This window comes from Canis lupus, chromosome 37 (assembly GCF_003254725.2).
Source record: "Canis lupus dingo isolate Sandy chromosome 37, ASM325472v2, whole genome shotgun sequence".
Lineage (NCBI taxonomy): Eukaryota > Metazoa > Chordata > Mammalia > Carnivora > Canidae > Canis > Canis lupus.
Window position 1 is genome coordinate 28,939,203 of NC_064279.1, and position 22,901 is coordinate 28,962,103.

Consider the following 22,901-nt stretch of genomic DNA (forward strand, 5'->3'; position numbering starts at 1 on the left):
TTCCTTCTCTGCCCCGTGGGATACCTAGTAACTTTTAGAGGAGTTGGAGACCCGCCCCCCCCTTCCTCTCGCCTTAACAGTGGGGCACAGTAGGAGGTGAGGCCCGGCCACCTGCCTGGGAGGCGGCACAGCGGTCCCCGCGCACACCTGTGCGCACCGTACGCCGCGTCGCGCCCAGGTGGATGCAAGGGCCCCTTCTGATTCTCTCTCCCCACGCTTCCCCTGCTTCTCCAACTCCGGAGGCTGAATGAAGCAGGACGCAGTTTCCCACTAATGCCTTTCAAACTGTTTTAAGCATTACCTTTGATAATGGAACTAAATTCTGCAAAGGGATCCTCTTGCCCTTTACAAGCAAGAGGAGCAGGGGTCTTGCAGAGAGGTGACTTCTACCTGCTTCAAAAGCCTGTGCACCAGCTGCAGAGTAGGGGTTTCTCCCCCACCCAACACAGGACCTCACTCACTACAGGCCATGAAATACTTAGATGGAGCTAACCATTCACGGTAAGAAGTCCGTGTACTGGTGTGTGATGGTGGGGAAAATAGCCCACGGGAGCATTCGATACAGGAGAGGTTAGTGAATGTTTTTAAATGTGGGTTTGTTTCAGGTGACTTGGGAAGATTAATATTTTACAAATACGGGGAGAGTTCCCAAAGGAAAATGATTGCCTACCTGTCCTGGATAACTCATAAGAGCCTAAGGGGAAAGTTGGAAGACTCTCCAACAGCTGTCCTTCCCTGTGGCCGCTGGCCCCTGGGCCTTTCCTTCTTTCTCCAAATAACCCCTCATCCTTCATTTTCAAAGGTCAGTTCTTCAAGAGACCCCTTTGCTCACCTTCCAGTCTCTCTCCCCCTTTTATAGGTTCTCTTTCATTCTGATGATTCTTCACTATGGCATTTATCCCATTACGTAAATATGCCTTTGGGGGTGGTGGTGGTATCTGATCATTGCCAGGCTGCTCCAGTGGGTGGTAAGCTCTGAAAATGCAGGAAACTTGCCTGGTGTGCTCATTATTTTCTTCACATGGGAGCTCAGTGAATTCTGCGAATAAATGAGCGCAGACTGCAATATAAAATCTGCCCTTTAAAAGCAAGATAAGCAGATTTCTTGCAAAGACTTGTCTTTCTTGCTGCTTCAGCAAGTCAAATGGTAGGGGTTTCCCCCCTTCCCATCCCAACAGGGCTTCACTCACTATAGAGCATGAATAGTGAGAGAGAGAGCTAAAAATTCAAAATAAAAGATCACAGGTTTTTTAAAACTGAGGAGTAAATATTGAAAATCAAGTGTTTTCCCCGTAGCCTAGAAATCAGCTCTCAGACGCTTAGAGCTCTCACCTTGCAGACCCTCCAAACAATAGAGAAGTGTTTTCTTCATTTGGGTGGCTTTAGAACGCAGCAAATCTAATTATTCTCACTTCCCACATTTGCTGTATTTATTTCACTCCTTAAAACGGGACAAGTGCAGAAATGATTAAGAACTTCCTGGACCAAGTCTCAACGTAACAGCACGTTCTGCTGAGTTAAAGATTAACTAGGGCTGGGCTGAGATTGTTCAAAACTGTCATTGAAATAGTCAGAGGGGGCCTCGGAGATTTCTCGGTAGTCATGACTTTCACAGACAGGTCTGAGTCCTGAAGGGTTAAATGCTTTGTGGAGGACTTCCCAGAAACACACACACAGATCTTTTGACTCTCAAGTCTAAACTTCTTTCTTCTGTACGCCTTCCAGGGAAAAATCCCAGGGTTTCATTTTATCTGTCTCACTGCGAAGGTATGAGGTGTCAGGGTGATTGGGAGCCGGGTCGAGGTTGGCTGGAAAGAGAACATGTCACTTTCCGCATCCTAGGATAACTGGTTTGCAAGGGTAGCCGTGGGAGGACGTACCTGGCAGTAGCCAAGAGCAAGAGGCAGGGATCCTGGGACCGAGTAGGAGGGCAGAGGCCTGCTTAGAATAATGTTTATTTGTTCTGGGGTAAAGCCAGCCTTGGATATAATGGTATTTTGATTTTTATCACCTTTGCTTACTCAACACAGTTGCATTAAGGTAGACTTTGCAGCGCCTTTCCCTATCATTATGTTAGACTGGAGTGATCTTTCCAAACTATACTGAGCTCGATAAATACTTTCTAATAACTATTTGCTCAGACATAGTTCTACAGTTGGGTTGAGGCAGGGATCAAAGATACGTTATTATACAAACCTTTACACCCCGATTTTAGAACAGCTGGGGCCCTCCCAGAATGTCAATCTACAAAAACTCACCCTTTATTTTATTAGCTTTGCTAAAGTGCAAAGAACCATCTTAGGAATCAGGAGACCTGGGTCTGACTCCACCTCCATGTCACTTTGAACTTCTCCAGGCCTCATCTGCAAAATGGGCAGAGTGCAACTGAGTGGGACAGAGTGCAACAGAGTGGCTTTCCACCTGTGGCTGTGCATTACAGTCAGAGGAGCTTGAAAAACAAAAACAAAACACCAATGTCCAGGGTCCAGGCCAGAAGTGGGGTCTGGAGAAGCTGGAAGACAGAGATGGGAAGCTCTGAATTCCCTTCTCCCGGGGCCCACTGCCCTTAGAGTGTTCAGGGCGAGAATGGTGATGCTGGCTGGAGGCAGTGGTCTCGGCCACGTTGACATTTGGGCTTGGTTATAGCTCAGGTGGCCCACAGGTTGAACTTCCAGTTTTGATTTTTGTGGATGTTCAAGGTTTGAAATGGTAAAATAACCCACTTCTTTGAAAAGGTACCTTGGATCACTTTTTTTCTAGTTACAGATATTGTTCCCATGAGAAGACTTGGAAAAATACAAAGAAAAGGTTAAATCCATGGTCATGATACCACTGCATGAAGATAATCACTCAGTACATGTTCAGCCTCATTTTCAGGGGCTATAGAATGTACTCCATAGAATGGATGTGCTATCATTTAGTTGGCCTCTTGCTGGGCTTTTAGGGTTTTTTCCTGTTTTTTTTTTTTTGTGTGTGTTAAAAATAACATCTTTGTATACGTATCTTTCTATATATCTTGACTATCTTTTTAAATTGAGATATAATTGGCACGTAATATATTAGTTAGAGGTGTACAACATAATGATTCAATATTTGTAAGTACCATATTGTGACATGATCATAGTAAGTCTAGTTACCACCTATAGTTACAGTTTTCTTGTGAATGAGAACTTTTTTTTCAAAGATTTTATTTATTTATTTTAGAAATAGTGTGTGTGCACACAACACGGGGAGGGACAGAGGAGGAAAGAGAAGGAGGGAGAGAATCTCAAGCGGACTCTGAGCTGAGTGCAGAGCCCTGTGAAGAGCTCAGTCTCGAAACTCTGAGGCCATGACCTGGGCCAAAACCAAGAGTCAGACATTTAACCAAATGAGCCACTCAGGCAAGAACTTTTAAGATCTACTCTCTTAGCAACTTGCAAATATACATTACATCCCCATGACTTACTTATTTTGTAACTTTAAGTTTGTATTTTCTTCACCCATTTCACCTACCCCCACCTCCAGTGCCCCTAGGCAACCACCAATCTGTTCTCTTAATCTGTGAGTTCAGATTTTTGTTTGTTTTATATTTCACATATAAATGAGATCATAAAGCATTTGTTTTCCTCTGACCTATTTTACTTAGCATAACGCCCTCAAGTTCCACCCATATTCTCACAAATGGCAAGATTTCCCTCGTTTTTACGGCTGAATATTCCAGTGTGTGTGTGGCACGTTTTCTTTATCCATTCATCCAAGGAACTAAAGTTGTTTCTAAATCTTGGCTATTGTAAACAATGCTGAAATGAACATGGGGGTGCAGGTGTCTTTTCACGGTAGTGTTTTGTCTTCAGATAAATACTCAGAAATGGAATTGCTAGATCATGTGGTATTTCCATTTTTAATTTTTATAAAGATTTTATTTTTAAGATTTATTCATTTACAAGAGAGAAAGAAAGAGAGGAGAGGGGGAGGAACGGAAGGAGAGGGAGAGAGAGAATTCGGAGCAGATGCCCTGGGGAGCATGGAACCCCAGGAGGGACCTGATCCCACAGCCCCAAGGTCATGGCCTGAGCCAAAATCAAGAGTCAGATGCTTAACTGACTGAGCCACCCAGGCGCCCATAAAGATTTTAAGTAATCTCCACACCCAACACAGGACTCAAACTCTCAACTCCACGATCAAGAGTTGCATGATCTACTAACTGAGCCAGCCAGGAGCCCCTATTTTTAATTTTTTGAGGAACCTCCATGTTGTTTCCGTTGTGGCGGCACCAATTTCCATTCCCTCCAACAGGGTGCAAGGGTTCCCTTTACTCCACATCCTTGCCAGCACTTGTTATTTCTTGTCTTCTTGATAATAACAGGTATGAGGTGATATGTCACCGTGGTTTTGACTTGCATTTCCCTGAGGATGAGTGATGTGGAGCATCTTTCCCTGTGTCTGTTGGCCATCTGTACATCTTCCTCGGAAAAATGTCTATTCAGATCCTCTGCCCATTTTAATCAGATTATTTGAAAAACAATTCTCCTTATCAGATATATGATTTGCAAACATTTTCTCACATTTGGTAGATTGCCTATTCATTTTGTTAATGTTTTCCTTTGCTGTGCAGAAGCTTTTTAATTTGATGTAGTCTCATTTGTTTATTTTTGCTCTCATTGCCTTTGCTTTGGGTGTCAAATAAAAAAAAAATCACTGCCAACACTGAATTCAGTCTTTGTCTTTTAAATTTAAATTTCCAGACATGGAACTGCTGGGCAGAAATACATATATTAATGGATTTCAATACTGAACTGTCCCACAGACCAGGATACGTAACTGTGACTGCAGTACCCTCACCACTACCAGATATTAACACCCTCTTTAATTTTGGGAGAAAATAGGCCACCTCTATTTCATTTTTTAAAGATTTTTAAAATTTATTTACTTATTTGATTTTATTTATTTATGAGAGAGAGCATGCACCTGTGTGCAAGCAGGGCAAGGGGCGGAGGGAGAGGGTGAGAGAGAGAGAGAGAACTTCAAGCAGACTCTGCATTGAGCATGGAGCCTGAAGTGGGGCTCCATCCTACAACCCTGAGATCAGATCTCAACCCAACTGAGCCACGCAGGCATTCCAATAGGCCACTTCTGCTTCTATCTCATCTTTTCTTCCTTTATTTCCAGCCAACATTTTTTTAAATTTAAATTTTACTTAACATACAGTGCAATATTGCTTTCTGGAGTAGAATTCAGTGATTGATCACTTACATGCAGTATTCAGTGCTCATCACAACAAGAGCCCTCCTTAATCCCCATCACCCACCCACCTCCCTCCATCAACCCACCGTTTGTTCTCTATCGTTAAGAGACTCTTACAGTTTGTTTTCCCACTCTCCTTTTCTTCTCTTCCCATTCCCCTACGTTCACCTGCTTTCCTTCCTAAATTCCACATGTGAGTGAGATCAAGATGCCAGCCAACATTTCCTGATCAGCTACTGGGTTAGTCCTCATCCTTAAAGGTACAAAGAGGGGCACCTGGGCGGCTCAGTGGTTGAGCATCTGGCTTTGGCTCAGGGCGTGATCCCGGGGTCCTGGGATCGAGTCCCACATCAGGCTCCCCAAAGACAGCCTGCTTCTCCCTCTGCCTATGTCTCTGCCTCTCTCTCTATGTCTCTCATGAATAAATAAATAAAATCTCTTAAAAAAAAATAAAGATACAAAGAAAATAAGATCTAGGTCCTGTCCTAGGAAAGCCACAAAGAACATGATGCAATGCAAAAAATACTAGAATATGTAGGTTAATAATAATATTAGGATATTAGGCTAATAATAATAATAGGCTGATAATAGTAATAGGTTTGTGACCAGGGAGACAATAGCAGGAGTAGCTCACCATCTGCAGAGGAGCTCATGAAGTCTTGAGGGACTAAAAGAGCAATAGGAATCAAATAGATGAAAATGTGAGGGGGATCCCTGGGTGGCGCAGCGGTTTGGCGCCTGCCTTTGGCCCAGGGCGCGATCCTGGAGACCCGGGATCGAATCCCACGTCGGGCTCCTGGTGCATGGAGCCTGCTTCTCCCTCTGCCTGTGTCTCTGCCTCTCTCTCTCTCTCTCTCTGTATGACTACCATAAATAAATAAAAAAATTAAAAAAAAAAAAAAAAAAAGAAAATGTGAGGATCTCAGGGCACGTAGGTGGCTCAGTCGGTTAAACATCCTACTCTTAGTTTTGGCTCAGGTTGTGATCTCAGGGTCTTGAGATGGAGCCCTGGGTTTGGCTCCAGGCTTGGTGGGGAGTCAGCTGGAGATTCTCTCTCTCTCTCTCCTTCCCACTGCTCACATGGGCACTCTCTTTCTGTCTCAATAAATTAATCTTAAAAAGAATGAGAATCTCTTTTCTTTGCCGGGAAATCTTAAACAATAGAACATAAAGACACATTGCAATTTTTGGTGAAGAGTGAAATGTTCAGCATGGGCAGAGTAAGACTCTCAGCAGGAAAGAAATTAAGGGGGGATTTAACCCTTAACAATGGTTAAAATGGCAAATTTTATGTTATATATATTTTACCTCAAAAAAAAAATACCCAATGGTTCTACTTCAAGGAGGAGAAACAGGGGCCCCTGGGGGGCTCAGCAGTTGAACATCTGCCTTCAGCTCAGGTGGTGATCCCGGGCTCCTGGGATCAAGTCCCGCATCGGGCTTCCCACAGGGAGCCTGCTTCTCCCTCTGCCCGTGTCTCTGCCTCTCTCTGTGTGTCTCTCAGGAATAAATAAATAAAATCTTAAAAAAAAAAAAAGGAGAAGAAACATAGCATCCTTCTTTCTAAGTGTGGGTTGCACAGAGGAGTAATATTATAGTATGGAAACCCATCAGACACAGCAAAAGTCTAAGACATGTTGATGGGATGTGCTCTTGACACATGTTGAAATGATATACACTCGATACATGTTGGAAGTGGCGTTTCACGTGGGTGGTCTTCCCTAAAACCCACACCTTCAGTCTAATCATGAGAAAGACACCAGACAAATCCTAACTGAGGGACGTTCTGTAAAATACCTGACCTATACTCTTCAAAATTGCCCAGGCCCCAAATAATAAGGAACATCTGACAAAAGTCACAGCCAGGAACAGCCCAAGATGTGACAACTGAATGTAATTGTAGCATCTTCAGGATGCGACCCTGGAATAGAGTACAAAAAAAGGGGGGGGGAATGTTAGGTAAAAACCCAGGAAGTCTGCAAGTATGGAATTTAGTTAATAAAACTGCATCAGTAAATTTCTCTGCAAATAAAAAGCTGTTCTAAGAAATAAAGCCTATTTAAGTTTTTCTAAAAGGGGGCGGGTAATGGAAGGGAGTTCAAAGGTGAGGTCACTCAGGGTGAGCATCTTGGAGCAGGTGACTTTCAGCCTAGGAAGCGGGGGCGGGGGCTGGGGAGAGGGTTCAGCCCCAGGGGAGCGAACCGCCAGAGGGGCCCTGCTGCCCGGGCGGCCTGCGAGGGGAACGGCACAGCGGCGGGGCAGCAGCCGAGCAACTTGGGCCCCGTTCGGCCCGAGGCTGGGAGGCTGGGAGGCCGCCTGACGAGGTCCACGGAGGTCGGCCTCGTGGAGGAGAGTGTAGTGTGGCCCTGGGAGGACGAATGGACACCGTCCAGGCCGGAGAAGCATCTAGAAATCGGAGCGGGAATCCTGGCTGGAGCTGGGGCCTAGAGCCCGAGTTGCAGGCCGAAGCCTGAATGTGGCCTCCTGCTTTTTTTTTTCGTGTTGGCTCCTTCCCTTTTATCCGGGAAACTGATGAAAGGTTCTGACTAATGAATAACTTTTTATTGGTCTGCTCTCCCTGCTCGGAGCCTGGAAGGGGCTGTAGGGCCGGCTAGGAGTCGGTTAGGGAGCAACAAACACCTGTCGACTTAAAACATGTGACTGAATTACTTGGTTTAGGAAAGCTGTTGACAGCGAACCTTGTCTAATTCTAATTTTCTTGACTTAGAATTAAGATGTCAGCCTTTTAAATTAAAAAAAAAAAAAGCACTCTCACTTCTGTTGTTACAGGTTTTGTTAATTATTAAATCCTCTGTTGTCCTGATAAGAATTACGTCTCGAACAAAGGCATTCTTGCGTGTTGTTTGGCACAGAATTTTCCTGGGAGAAAATCCTGTCACGGTTTCCCAGCAACACACTTAGAGTGCTTCTGTCTGTGTCAGGGATCCACGAAGATGCTGAAATTGGGGGCCCCCACCGGCCTGTAGTACCCCACTTGGCGGGTGAGACGCATGGCACGTGCGGAGAAAATGAGACGTGAAAGATCCAGCAAAGACCACGGTGCGGGTCTCTCTGCCCTCCCTCCCGCTTCAGGCTCAGGCCGGGTATGGACTAATTAGCAAAGCGTTTTAAGAATCCGAGCCATCCTGAGGCACAAGCCGGGGTGGATGGAGGAGGAAGGAAATAACCACCTGAGATCTTGAAAGGGGGCTGAACCGGTCTCAGTATTGCCTCCAGGGCCCCAAGATACCCATTTGTTTATTAAACCAACCAACCAACCAACCAACCAACCAACCAACCAGCAGATCCACTCTTGCCCCTGTTAAGGCTGTTTATCTGGCGTGGGGACCGCTGGAGAAATGCCCCCTCCGGAATCTCCGGGGATGGTTTGATTTTTCTCCAGGCAAGATCTCTGTTCCCAGCACAGTTGATGGGGAACAGCCTGCCAAAGCGAGGCCCCTGTGGGTACGAGGAAGAGGAGGGGAGGCTGGTGAACCAGAAGGCTCCTCGGGTTCAATGTTGGGAGCCGAGAAGCTGGGATTTAATTGGTGGAGAAAGGATTTAGGTGAACGTGGATTTTTTGCAATTAAAAAAAAAATCGCCCTCTCGTGGAAGGTGACTAAAAGTAGCCATGAACTAGACATCAAAGATTTTGTTAAAAGCACCACACAAGCGAAAAGAGGCTCTGTTAGAACTTGGGTTTGGGGTTTTGGTTTTTTGGTTTCTTTTTTCTCTTCCTCTCTGAATTTTGATCTTTTGATGATTTTCAGCTAGGAAGATCTCAAATACGTTGGAAATTGATTCGTACGTGTTTCAACTCTTAAAGTAATTCACGTTTATGGTGAGAAGTGGTGGGTGACACCAAAGAGCATAAAGAAGGGAACAAAATTCCCGCATTCATTTTGCAGCCTACGGAGACACGTTCACGTCTCCGAGTAGCGATTCCTTTTAGGTCTGTGCACGTGCAGAAGATTTAAGTCGTGAACATTCTCTCCGCATACGGTTTTGGAAGTGGCTTTCGGCGCCCGGCTGGTGAACGTTTCCCCGCATCGTCCCCGGGCCTCGCTGCTGGGACTTCCAGAGTTGTGTCGTGACTTACCCTGCGATAGGGATTTAGGTTTTGTTTTTTATTTTCCACCCACTCCCTAACGTGTGCATCTAGGTAGTCTCAGTGTTTATCTTTGGCTTCGCCTTGAGTCTAAATGTCGAACCATTTCCTGAGAACCACAGAAGCAGCTCACTTCGGTTTTCGTGCTCACTGCCAAGTTGCCTTTTGGAAAATGGATCTCAAGTATTGCTCCACACGGCAATCCAAGGCTGCTAGTTGTCAAGTATTATCTTCGTTTCCTTTGTTTTCCTTTTCTTTGCATTTATTGTAAGTCAGATACAGCGAGTGCACGGATCTTATAGGTGTACAAGGTGACACCTCTGACCAGATGTCTACCTCCCCGCAACCCCCGCCCAGAGGAGGGAAGGGGACGCGGCCTGACCCCCAGAAGGCCCCCTCAGGCTCCCGCCAGGCAACAGCATCCTCTCCCAGGTACCCACTCTTTTGCCTCCATCAACCATAATGTAGTTTCATCTCCTATTGAACGTAGGATCAATACGTTCAATAGGATAGGATAGGATCAATCGTAGGCAAGTAGGATCCTACAGGATGTGTAGTGTTTTCATTTTTCATGCCACGCAGCATCCAGTGTGCAAATATATGATAACCCGTCCTCTCTACAGACTGTTTATGGGGACGTTTGGGTTTTAGGGAATAAAGGCCAGCATCAGGTATTATTTTTAAAAACTTTTCTTTAAAAAATATAAATAAATAAAACAAACCTTTTCTTTTTAACTCTTCGGCTCTTGATGCAATTTCAGATTCTTGAAAATCTGCAAAAATATGACGGAGAAATTCCTACATACTCTTGACCCGTGTTTTCCTAATGTTAGCAGCCTGTATAAATAACCACCGTGCGGGAATAGAATACAATCTGTGCACCTTGCTCCATTCTGGAAGTTCTCCAGTCTTTCTTTGCATTTCCTGACCTTGACCTCTGAGGAGTCCAGGCAGGTTGTTTTGTATAATGTCAGTTCTGACTTGTTTGGTATTTCCTCACGATTACATTTAGGTTCTACATTTAGGGTGGGAATCCTTCTACCGCAGCCAGAAACTGTGTCCTTAGTGTATCATATCAAGAGACACAAAATGCTGATTTATTCCATCACCAGTGATTTTTACTTCGAACACCTTTAAAAGTGTGTTAAGTGGTTTCTTCCAAGAAAACGTTTTTCTCTTTGTAATTAAGTATCTGTAGGGCCCCTGTCGGTGAAGCTTCACCATCCTCCCTGGGCTCAGGTCATGACCTCAGGGTCCTGGGATGGAGCCCCACATCGGGCTCCCTGCTCAGCGGGGAGCTTGCGTCTCCCTCTGCCGCTCCCCCTGCTTGTGCTCATGCTTTCTCTCTCTCAATCTCTGTTTCAAAAAAAATAAAAAATCTTAAAAAAAAAAAAAAGAGAGAGAGAGAGAGAGAGAGAAGGGAGTATGCTGTAGGCCGGTATCAGACGCATTAGGAAAGCCTTGTTTCTCGGCGTTTTCATCCGTGAATTTTGTCAGCCGTTAGGGACACTCCCTTCTCAACAGTGATGTGCCGATTTGAGAGCAGAATGAAAGCCTCTCATCAGTCTAACATACTTTGCCTCTAATGAGGTTGAATATTTTTCTTCAGCTCAGCAGATACCTGTATCACTCTTTTTGTGAATGTCTGGTCGTCTGCTTTATCCATTTTTTCCACCGTGATTTTAGCGGGGGTGTTTACCTACTGATTTTTGATGGTCTTTTGTAATTTATCCGTTGTGCGTCAGAATCTTCCATTGTGTGTCCGTTAACATAAGCTCCTAACCGATCTATCACTAATCTTTCCTTGTAAGGAGAAAATATTTGGAGTCTGAGGAAGAGAAGGGGGATAGAGAGGGAGTAAGCTCCTAGGTATCCGTGGGCTTAGGTAAGTCATGCAGGTTCCCGTCTTCTCCACCTGTACCTTCTCCGGGTACAGAAAGCCCACCATTCGCATCCTGTGGAGTGCAGGCGATATTTCAGTACCTTGGGCAAAGGCTGCGGGTTCCGCAGGAGCTAGGGAAAGCTTAGAGACCCTGCGACTCTGAGCAAGGAGGGCAGCAGCTTAGAGGGTGTTACCCCCATATTATGATGATGTGAAGGGGAAGCAGGAAATGAATTAGTTCTGTGGTGAACTGCAGAAGGTGACAGACAATTCTGAGTCCTCCCAGCCTTGGGTCTCCCCTTCTCCCTAGTTCCCGAGGAGGCTTCAGGGCTGCCTTCTTGCCATGCTCAGTTATATCACACATGCCCTCAAAGGGCAGGAGTGGGTTGCTATCCCCAATATCTATCCAGGAGCATATTTCTGATAACCATTACTCTTGGAAAGGAGGGGACTAATGGATCCATTAGATCCATTAATTTTGCCTCCATTTAGCCCCATCTAATGCCTCAGCCATATTTTATTGTCCACAAGTTTTGACCCTGAAGGAATCACCTGAATTTTTCCAACATGTTGGGTTAGAAATGGTCTAGCCCTGATTTTCTTCATGCTTACCACTCTGGTACCACTCACTACAGGGTTAGAAATGAGACTTCCCACACTCATCCTGAGTACTTCCTGGTGTAGATAAGTATATTGCTTCAATCAGGGACTTGTTTAAACTATAAGAACGTACTTCATCTTTAAAAGTTCGTACTGAATATACATTTATCTTGCAGCCCACAATTACACTCCTGGGAATTTATCCCAGAGATATGAAAACTTATTGACACAAAAACCTGTACATGATCGTTTATAGGAGCTTTGTTCATAACAGCCCAAACTCAAAACTAACCGAAACATCCCCACTGGATAAATAGCTAAATCAACTGTGGTACATCCATGCCACGGAATACGACTCAGCAGTAAAAAGGAGTAGACTCATGATATACCCAACAACTTGGATGGCTCTCAGGGGCATCGTGCTGAGTGAAAAAGCCAATCTCAAATGATTGCACTGTGTATATAATTCCATTTATATGACATTCGTGAAATGACAAAATTATAAAGATGGAAGATAGATTCGTGGTTGCCAAGGGTTAAGAATGAGAGGATCACTATGAAGGGGTTGTATGAGGTGGATCTTTGTGGTGATGGGGCAGTTTTGTAGCTTGATGGCAGTGGTGGTCATATGGGTCCAACGCGTCCACACAGGTGTAGTAAAACAGCACAGAACTGTATACACACGCTGTCCCATTGCCAGAGGCTAGGCGCTGATATTGTGCTGTAATTATGTGAGATGGAACCATGGGGAGAAGGTGGGTGAAGGGTCTAGTGGATGTGCAGAGATGTGCCACCTTTGCAAATACTTAGGAATCTACAGTTAGGTCAAAATAATGTATTTTTTAAAATTCCATTGCCTTGTAAAAATTGGTCCTGCCCTTCTCACAGCCTTTACTGCAGGCGCTCTTGGTGCACTCTGCAGGAAGCCCAGGAAATGCAGAGCAGCATTTGGGAGATGTTCCTGGGTTTGAGCCAGCCATGCTGCTGCATCTGTTTCCAGAGCTGCAGGGCTGGGTCGCAACCCTGCCCTTGACCCTGGCTTCCTGACTTGGGAGAACACGGAGAAATAGTTGAGGGTCCGAAAGCACATCTATCCTTTATTTATTTCTCTCTCCTATCTAACTTCGTTTCAACTCACATGCTTTATAGCTGCAGATCCTTTGCATTAAAAAGATTTTTTTGCATTAACAAAATCTGATGTTTTTTCCTTTTGTGGAGCCACTTCCGATTGGTGTTGCAAGTAGGTCAGATTTGCAATGTGCAAGTCAGTGCATCTTCAGTCTCTTCCAGGTGTCGTTTCTCCCTCTCGATCTGTAAACATGCTGAAAGCTTCCCACCCCGTCTTCACACACCGCAGAACATCTGCTCGCAGTCCCAGTGTCCCTGGAATCTAACGCTCGGTCTGTCTTGAGCCGCGAGTGTCCCCACTGGGTCGTCTGAGGTCCGCCCTCCTTTCTGCCTTCTCCCCACGCTCTCCAGCTGGTACAGCGTAAACTGCAGCGAAATCAAACCAGGAGCCATGATTTGGGGGGTTTACTTTGCTCATGTGTGATTTCACCAAGAACAGCTGACTTATTTTAGATTAAAAATTGTAAAAGATGGGGGATCCCTGGGTGGCGCAGCAGTTTGGCGCCTGCCTTTGGCCCAGGGCGCGATCCTGGAGACCCGGGTCGAATCCCACATCGGGCTCCCGGTGCATGGAGCCTGCTTCTCCCTCTGCCTATGTCTCTGCCTCTCTCTTTCTCTCTCTGTGACTATCATAAATAAATTAAAAAAAATTTTTTTAAAAATTGTAAAAGATAAATCTCTCCTTAATACACGTAGAGAGCAAAGCAGCCCCTCTTTATTTCGTCGGTGCTCCGGACGGGCGGCTGCAGCTGCGGCCAGGGGAGCTGCGGGCGAGCACTGGCTGCTGTTCCTGCTCTGGCTGGAGTCACCAAGAGCCCTTCCCCAAGCGGTAAACCCACTGCGTCTGCTCGTCTGCTCGGTGGATGGACGCCCTGCTCCCACAGCTGATGTTCGTCGCCAGAAAGTGTTTATCAGGGGCGCTCAGGTGGCTCAGTCGGTTAAGCCTCTGCCTTCGGCTCAGGTCATGATCCCAGGGTCCTGGATTCGAGCCCCGCATGGGCTCCTGCTTGGCGGGGAGGCTGCTTCTCCCTCCCCCAACCCCCCCCCCAACTCCTGCTCATGCTCTCCTGCTCTCTCTCAGATAAATAAATAAAATCTTTTTTAAAAAGTGTTTATAGGGCAGTCCCAGTGGCACAGCGGTTTGGCGCCGCCTGCAGCCCAGGGTGTAATCCTGGAGATCTGGGATCGAGTCCCACATCGGGCTCCTAGCACGGAGCCTGCAAAAAATAATAATAATAATAATAAAATAAAATAAAAGTGTTTATAATATAACTACTTATCAAAGGTTTTTTTCAACAATGTTCTACAAAGGGAAGAACTTAATAATGACATCCAAAGGAGATCTTGAAAGTAATTAAAATTCCATATATTTCTAGACATGGAAATGCAAAAAAAAGAGCAATTTTAAAAATATCAAAAAATAAATAAATAAAAAATAAAAAATGATATCATAATATAACCCAAATTTCAAAAAGTGCATAACCATATATTTGAATGTTTTTTTTTTTAAAGGATCTGGAGTAATGAACCAAATGTTACCAGTGGTTCTTTCTGAATATCTTTGAATATTTCCTTATTCATACTTTTATTTTCTTCATGCTTTTCTTTATTTTCTGCATTTTTTTTTCACAGTAAAAAGGTGGTGGTTTTATGTTTAGAGACAATGAAACTATTTTTGTTTTATTGAAAAAAAACTTTCCCTGAGGATGTTTTGTACTTTTGAGGAATTTTAGTTGCTAAGATTACTAAGGTTGTTCCACATAAAACTGTTTTTTTTTTTATTACCATGGATATCTTTGCAACAAAGCCCCAAATATCAGCAGTCTTGCTTCTGTGTCTCCCTTGAGGGGATGTTTATTAAACCATTGGAAGTGCTCCAAAGCTTTCTTCAGTGGAACAGAATGGCTCCCTCCACGTCACTGCATAAAGACCCCACGTGAAGTTACAGTACACCTTCTCCGACTCTGTCCCAACAACCATATGAAATGCCTGGAGCTTAAAACACATCTCATTCTCCTGCGCTCATGGGCATTTCTTAATGTGCTAAAAAGAATTTGGCCTCGAAAAGATCTCTCCTCAACTTGGGCCAAAGCCGTATCATTAGAGAGCCCAGGAAGGTCTTAAGAAAAGCCACTGTTGTGGTTACCGCCCCACCCTTAAGACAATTTTTGGCAAGTAGTTTTTGCTGTTGCTTTAAAAGTCATTTAGGGAAATCTCTTTTTATTGTTGTAGGTCCAAACAGTTGCAAGTGGTTGGTCTTGAGTCACCTGCCGGCAGGCCCCTGGGCACGCTTTGTGTTGGAACCTGCTTCCTCCTAAGCTGATACAGTATTTAAAGAGAAGGGACCCTCGAGTGTGACTCAGCGTAGGGTAGGGGCATTGCAGCCACCACTGTCCACTGTCGGGTGTGGTTCTTAATTGTATAATATAAGAATTTGTCAGTTTTCATTTTAAAATCAAGCAATGTAATTCCTGATTTTAAAAACTAAGAGAGTGGATATTGTCTTTTTAAAAATAATGAATATCCCTTAATCCCCTAAAGAACTATAAAATAATTTTTACATAAGATTAATTTTAATGTAATTTTAATTGAGGTGTATTAAATCTATGGGTTAATTTGGAGGTAATTATCATCTTTACGATATGGAATTTTCTTACCCCGGAACATGTTAGGGCTTGCTATTTACTTATGTCTTTTTAAATATCTTTCAGTAGGGTTTATAATTATCTCCATAAAATCTTTACCCCTTTTGCTAGATTCATTCCAAATTACCTTATGTGTTTGTTACCATTAAAACAATATTTTGCAATTGTTTTTTTGCTGGCATGTTGGAATGCAATTGAATTTTGTGTATTGATTTGGCAAACTTGCAAACTTTTATTGATTCTAACAAATTGTCTCTCGTTTCTTTGTGTTTGCTCTGAAAATGGCCAAAAAGCAGATTTTTTCATCTTCCTTTTCAGTTCTTATGCCAATCATTTGCTTATTTGTTTCTGCCTTATTGAGTAGACAAGGACCTCCAGTATTATGTTGAGTAGAAGGGGTGATAGCCCACTTTCTTGTCTTGTTCTTTTTTTAAAAAAAAAAGATTTTATGTATTTATTCATGAGAGACCCAGAGAGAGAGAGGCAGAGACACAGGCAGAGAAGATGCAGTCTCCTCGCAGGGAGCCCGGTGTGGGACTTGATCCCAGGACCCGGGGTCACGCCCTGAGCCAAAGGCAGACGTTCAACTGCAGAGCCCCCCAGGCGCCCTAAAACCGTTTTGTTTTGTTTTTCCCAAAACCATTTTTAAAAAGTAGTTTCTTTTTGCAATGTGCATCTGAGCCTCTATTTGAACCCCAAAGTGTGTGGCAGTTTGTGAATCCACATTGGAGAGACTCCGCCCGCAAGCGTCACTCCAGTCTCATCTCCTAGAGTTGAGTATATGGCACTTGCCTTATGTTTTCCAACATACATTTGGAAAGTGCTGGTCGAAACTGGATTTCAGACCGGCTGCTTCTGAGAGCCGAGGACTGGCACTCCGGCTCTGCTCCCCCCGATGTCTGGCAGTGGGGCCCGGTGAGCAGAGCCGAACACACAGCGGCCACGTGTGACTCACGGCTTTTGCCCAAGGAGCTGACCCACTCGCAGGTGGTGGCCTTTGTGAAACACCCACACTTTAAAGGAAAACGACACCATTAGTGCTTTCTCCCCTGAAAAGAGTCACAAAAGTAAAATGGAAAATATACCATCTGAGCGGTGGCTGTCCTGTGAAGTAGAAGCACCGCATCCAGAAATCAAAGAATCCCTGGCTTCACTCTGTGAACCGTTTTTCCCCCGATCTCAGCTTATTTCATTCCTGAAAGAAAGGATTTCGGAGGGGCCAGCGCAGCGGGAGGTGAGGGGCCCAGCGCTGGGCTTCCCTCCTGTCCCTCCTACCGTTTCCTCTGGCTTGTAGTCCCCGGGCGCTGTGCTAGGCCGGCGCAGGTGTTGCCATCATTCTGCTGTTCGGATTTTTTTGACCATTGGTTTTGGGGGTGTTCACTTGGCGCATGTGCCACAAGGAGCGCCCCCAGCAGAAGGCCTGCGTGTTCTGTGTCCGTGCAGGACTTGGGGGAGGCAGGCCGCGCGTGGACCAAGCTGGTGCCTTGCTTCTCGTGCTTCCCAACCGCGTCACCTGGGGTGTGTGGCCTCAGCTCGCCCACCCTGCTTGCCTTGTCTGTGAAGTGGAGGCAACAAGTGCATACACGCCTCCTAGAGTTCTGAGGGTGAGTAAGGTCATGGCTGGGAACCCTGATGCGTGTCGTGTTGTGTCGGGCACCGAGGGAGCTCTCAGATGCTGTCTCCATGCCCGTTCCTGCTGCCTCCTGCCACCAGGGCTGCTACTTCTGCTCCTGCTGGTGCCCCGGCTAATAGGGCATTACTGACACTCTGCTCCAGAGCCCCTACTGCAGTCTTTTCCAACAGGTCTTTTCTGGAATAGATTTCATCTCTTACGGCGGGGCCTGAGTGGTGGGGCGGGGGAGTGTTGGGCCCTCCAGGTGGTGCAAATCTACTCCCTGGGCCACTTCAGAATGGCTTCCACCCTAAAATTTGGGTCAAATGTGCTTTAAATTGTACTGAAGTATATTCACTTTTATATTTCTTCCTTCAGATACTTTGTAGTATCCAATCACTTGCCATAAACATGCTTTCCCAGGTCCTGCTTCCCCTTGTCTGAAATTACTGAGTTATGCAAAGTATTATGTTGTTTGCTCTGAGATAATACGATCAATGTTCATCCAAATACATGAAGCTCTTGACAGTGTGCCAGACCCCGGATTGTACTCTGAGCTCCCGCAGCGGTTCCGTCTCACCTTCCCTGCTCCTGAAGAGCTGTTGGTCCATCAGGAAGGCGGGCAAATAGATGAACACCACCTGGGGAGGACAAAGTTTCAAAGATTATCAAGGTTAGGTTGAACAAGATCTTCCTTTCTCAGATTCTTCCTCATTCCCCCTAAGAAAACTCTAAGTGAACATTTTGAAAGATGTTGCTTTTAAGATTTCTAAAGGACCAATGAAGAGGATGCAAAACTCACCAAATCTAGAATTAGGACAGTTGACATTTTCAGATTTTAGACAACAATAAATGTGATGTCACATGGAAAAATATTCCTGGAGATTTTTTTTTTTTAACTACAGTCTATGATATACAGATTTCACACCAAAGACTAGAGTGTTGTAAGTTAAGAGAATTTAAAAATGGGAAAAGACATTGTGTGCACGGGTAACACGGTAAAGCTTTGAGCATGTGGGTATCAGGACTCCTGTCAGTTCCTGGCCAAACCCCCGACCCAGGAGAGCATTAACTAGGCAGTGATTGGGAAAAGGAGTTTCCTAGGACCCCTTTCCTTTGACTATGTGTGGAGTTCTGAGGATAAGGCCACCACTCTAGGGCCCCTAAGCCCCATGCATAGGAAAATGGTCATCCCATGTGGGGTGAAGGTAGTAACTGTTGTGGTTGGGAGGTAGCCTTGCCTAGGGAGGTGGCCCATTTTTAACCATGAAGCACAGGTCACAGACCTGGGCCTGGAGGACCAAATGTTGACCACGTACACATTTTCTTCCCATGTGGTTTTACTAGGAAAAACTTTCTAGATTTTTCTGGCTTCTGCTTTTTGAGAACATGGAAGATGTAGCATGACCGGCTCACACTCCTGCACAACCTGAGAGGCTGGCTTCCACTTGCTGTTGCCTCCTCAAACCAGAGCAGGCCTCACCACCCCCTTTTGTCTCACACCTACATTGGCTTTGCTGACTTACATCAGTCATTTGACCCATGGAGGCATTTGAGTTTGCCATTCCTGGTCTAGAAAATTCCAGAGTAAAGGAGGATAGCCAGCATTCCCAGGGTAGAAGCCCTCAAGACACCCCCAGAAATGGTAGGAGGAATTTGGGTGCAGTCCTAGGGAGCAGGATGGCACTCTTCGATGCAGGCAGTGGTCCCCAGGAGACACAGGGTCATTTTGGAGGGATTAGGGTGTGCAAATCTGCTGTTGGGGGATGTAGAGGTGGAAAGGCTGATGAGCTCTGGCTTCTCTGAATCCTCCCAGCACCAGGCTTGGATGGACCTACCCTGACTCATCCACGTCCTGGCCCAGGATCCTCATCCTAGGACTAGGCTTGAGAGAAAGGACAGGTTGGGTTTTGAAAAATGAAGAGGATTTGAGTTGTGAGAGGAAATGAAGAGAACACTCCAGGAGGAGGGAAGCGTGGATCAAAGGGCTGTGGTGGGAACAGATGTGCCGTGTGAAAGCAACAGGAAACCAGACCCACAAAGGCAGGAGGAGAAAGTGAGAATAAAGTTGGTTTTTTGGCCACTCAATCTGTTCTTGAATACCAGGCTGAGGATCTAGGGGGCTTGATCCAAGACAACTAGTCACTGTTCGATCTCAGGACCCAGATCACCCAGAGATATTATATTCACTGTTACTATTTTGGGGTATCCCGTTCTAGACACTTCTGTGCATACGTTATATACATCCTTAAATATGGTTTTCAAAAAAAAGTCCTGTTTTCCAACCTGAGCTTCCAGTTGATAAATCTAGAGCTTTGTCGCACATCAACAAATATTTGTTCACAGTATTTTAATGACTACGTAACATCCCATTTTCTACCCGTTATTTGTCATGATTTATGTTGTGCCAATTAAGATCATTTCCATGTTTTCTGCTAATGCAAACACTGTAATAGATGCCTGTGTGCACAGCACACCCTTATTGACCTGACTGAGACGTTCTGAATGGATTTGCAGGACTTGGAGGTGGATGCTTTCTTCGCCTCTTCTATTGAAAGATAACTCGGCATTCTGAGCCTGAAAAATATGGAGCATAGTGAGTATGTCATTGACATAAATGAGAAAATGTGGAAAAAGGAAGAACTGCACTTGTGGAGAAAGACACAGTAGATCAGTCAAGAACTTGTTTGCTCTAGATTTTTTTTTTTTTTGCTCTAGATATTTTTTAGCTGTATTAATAGTTACTTAAAGTTTTTATTTTTTCTTGTGTAACAATAAGTCTAGGGTTGGGGAAGGCTGATGTTTGTTCAGCTGCTTCACAATATCACCAGGGACTCATGCTGCTGCTTTTTGCTCCTCCATCCTTAGCTCATTGTCTTATTGTCTCATCTAGGATGGCTGCTGTTGCTCCTGGCATCATGGCCATGTTCACGTTGGGAAGGAGGTAGAGGTCATGATGGTTATCTCCATCCTTTTTATGAAGAAAACAGAAGCTTATGTAGAAGTTCCTCCCCACCTCCTTCTCACTGGCCGGAGTGGGTGGTGTGGCCACCCCTAATTGCGAGTGAGTTTGAGAAAGGAGAAAGTAGAGTCACCCAGATTGACTTGCCCTGTGGCCTGAGGTTTGAACCTGAGTTTGGATTCTGCTAACAAGCCGAAGGGGACGGGTGGTCCCTAGTAAGCAGCACATGATGTCTCCGATGCTTTGCTTTGAAAAGCTGAGTTCCTGGGACATTCAGGGAGTATGGCTGGGCAGTGAGGAGGCCTGGGACCCGGGCCACGCCGCCCAGTGGGGCAGAGCAGCATGACCCCCGCCTCGCCGTAGAGGGAACCACGCTGGGACGGCAGACACAGAGGACAAAGTGAAGCAGCAGATTATTTGGTTGGAGGGAGCGAACCGTGAGAAGTGGGAAGGGCTCCTCCTTGTAGATGGGTCCACGGAAGCCTCTTGATGACACCTTAGTCGTTCTCCAGATATTACTGAGTGCTGAGTGCTAAGTGCTCCCTGAGAGTGGAGCTGGGCCCCAGGGACACGGTGGAGAAGCCAGGAGAAGGCCATGTGTTCGGTGCTGACCGACCCGGGAAGGAGGCCCAATCCCCACCGGGCGGCAGACGGTGGCAGGTGGAGGCAGTGCTGCGGGGACGCAGACAGCTAGACGAGGGGGGACGTGTCCTCCCAACACCCCCGAAGCAGCTCCTGTGGCCACTGTACCGCCGAGGACACTGAGGTGCCCGGGTGGTGTGTGGGAGCCTGGCCATCAACCTGCCCGGCCCCCAGAGCACAGCCTTGGGAACTTGCTCGTTGCGGTGGCCTCCTGGGCGTGGGCGGCCAGGCCCAGGGACTGTCGTGTGTGCCGGGGTCCTTGTCAAGGCGGTGACATATTCTTCTTCTGCTGCTTCTTTTTTTTTTTTTTTCATTAACCCTTTAAGATTTACCCGGTATCGACTTATGAATACCAACCTCTTTGTGTATATTCCTCATAACATGAGAAAAAAATGTATAGTGACCAAATGCAGAATGCATTCCTGTTCTCATAATTAGATGGACTCCCCCCCCGACAATGTCTTCACTTTTAGTCAGAAGCAGCAAATGCAAAGAAACCATATTAAAGAGAAAAGAGGGAGGAAAAGCTGGAATCAGACACTTAGAGGGAAAAAATACCAAGAAGTCTGCTCTAAAACAACTTTCCAGAAGCTGTTTTGCAGAGTACGGATGACGTCAATCATCCGGGGGTGGTTTTGAAGGGAGAGAAAGGCCTGGCATATTGTCTTCATGGGACCTAAACAAACAAAAAAAGTAGAATGTGTTCCTCGCCCCACTGGGGGAGAGTGCTTGGACAGTCACACTAGTATTTAGGTGACGCCGGTGACAATGCACGGCGCTCTCCAGCTGCCTCTTTATCTAGCCCTGTAAGTGTGGGAAGAGTTACCTTGCTGGCCTCGAGCCTACGTGCTCTGCACTTTCTGTGCCTGGCCTGGGAAGCACGGAACCAGGGGCCGGGGCCTGGGTCCCGAGCTGTCCTGGGAGGCACGGCCACCTCGGACACAAACGCCCCATCTCGTGTCTGAGGGCAGGTGTCCGGCACCTGCTCTGCCCTGTGACGGGTGACCGTAGTGTCTGAGCCGCTTGGTGCTTTGGTTTCGGATTGATAATGTGACAAAGGCAGGAAAAGTAAAAGATGAATGTGGAACCGTCTATGGGAATGGAAAGGAAGGAAGAAAAGGAAAAGAATAGTGATGCTTGGGGGCACCTGAGTGGCTCAGGGTGTGACCCCGGGGTTCCAGGATCGAGTCCCCCATCGAGCATGGAGCCTGCTTCCCCCTCCGCCTGTGTCTCTGCCTCTCTCTCTCTGTGTCTCTCGTGAATAAATAAATTTTTTAAAAAGATAATAGTGATGCATGGATCTTAAGAAGGGATGCTTGTGGCCTGTGAGCACGATGGCCGGGGTGCACGGGACGTGGTCCTAGCGGTGGCCGCTGAGCGCTGGGCCAAGTGAACCTTGTCGCCACTGTCTTGGGCAGCGTACGTCCACCCAGCACTTTCTGCAGGCCACGCACCGTTCGCAACACTTCGTGTGCATTGATGCATTTAGTTTTCACAGCTCCGGGAGGGTGAGGTTTTTGTTTCTAGCGCTGGGGACACAGGCGCAGAGCCAGGGCCCTGCTGCTCGTGGATGACAGAGCAAGGATGGAAGCCCCGGCGTGTGGCCGGGGTGCGGTCCTGCCTCTTGTGATGAGGGTGCCAGGGGCCGTTTGGCCATTTCATTGACCATAACGTGGACGCCAACCACGTGGACGTTACCACTTAACTTTCTTCTCTAAGGGCCCCTTTGGAGCCTCCAGGAATGAGGCCTTTTCCACCTTGTGCGTTTTCTGCCGATGCAATTCAGGGGAGTTGGTTGTTTTTGGTTTTTTTTTCTCTTAAACCTGCCAAGAGTCGAAAGGTAAAGGGAGGAGAAACTGGTGGTTTTTATCTTCCTAACAGAGAGAAGGAAAACTCTATCCCTGCTGGCTCTCCCTGGCTGCTGCCTGCTGGTCCTGTTGCCCGGGTCCCGTCTCAGGGGGTCAGACTGCGGAGAGCAGCCGGGGCGAAATGGGCTACGGCTCCGCCCAGGTGGACGCCTCGATGCCAGGAGAACGTGGGCGAGACAGGAGCGAGTTCGGAGCCAATGGGACAACTTTGGGCTAAACTTTAGGTGG

The 22,901-nt window shown here is 46.2% G+C and overlaps 1 protein-coding gene and 1 long non-coding RNA gene across 4 annotated transcripts in view; both read left to right on the forward strand.

The window, feature by feature from the left end:
- Positions 1-22,901, forward strand: part of SGPP2 (sphingosine-1-phosphate phosphatase 2) — a 101,571-nt gene that overhangs the window by 789 nt on the left and 77,881 nt on the right. The window lies entirely within an intron of this gene.
- LOC118353475 (uncharacterized) lies at positions 105-22,091 on the forward strand. The gene is made up of 4 exons (XR_007408970.1): positions 105-501; positions 606-17,874; positions 19,719-19,797; positions 20,095-22,091. It is a non-coding gene; the product is annotated as an uncharacterized LOC118353475 (long non-coding RNA).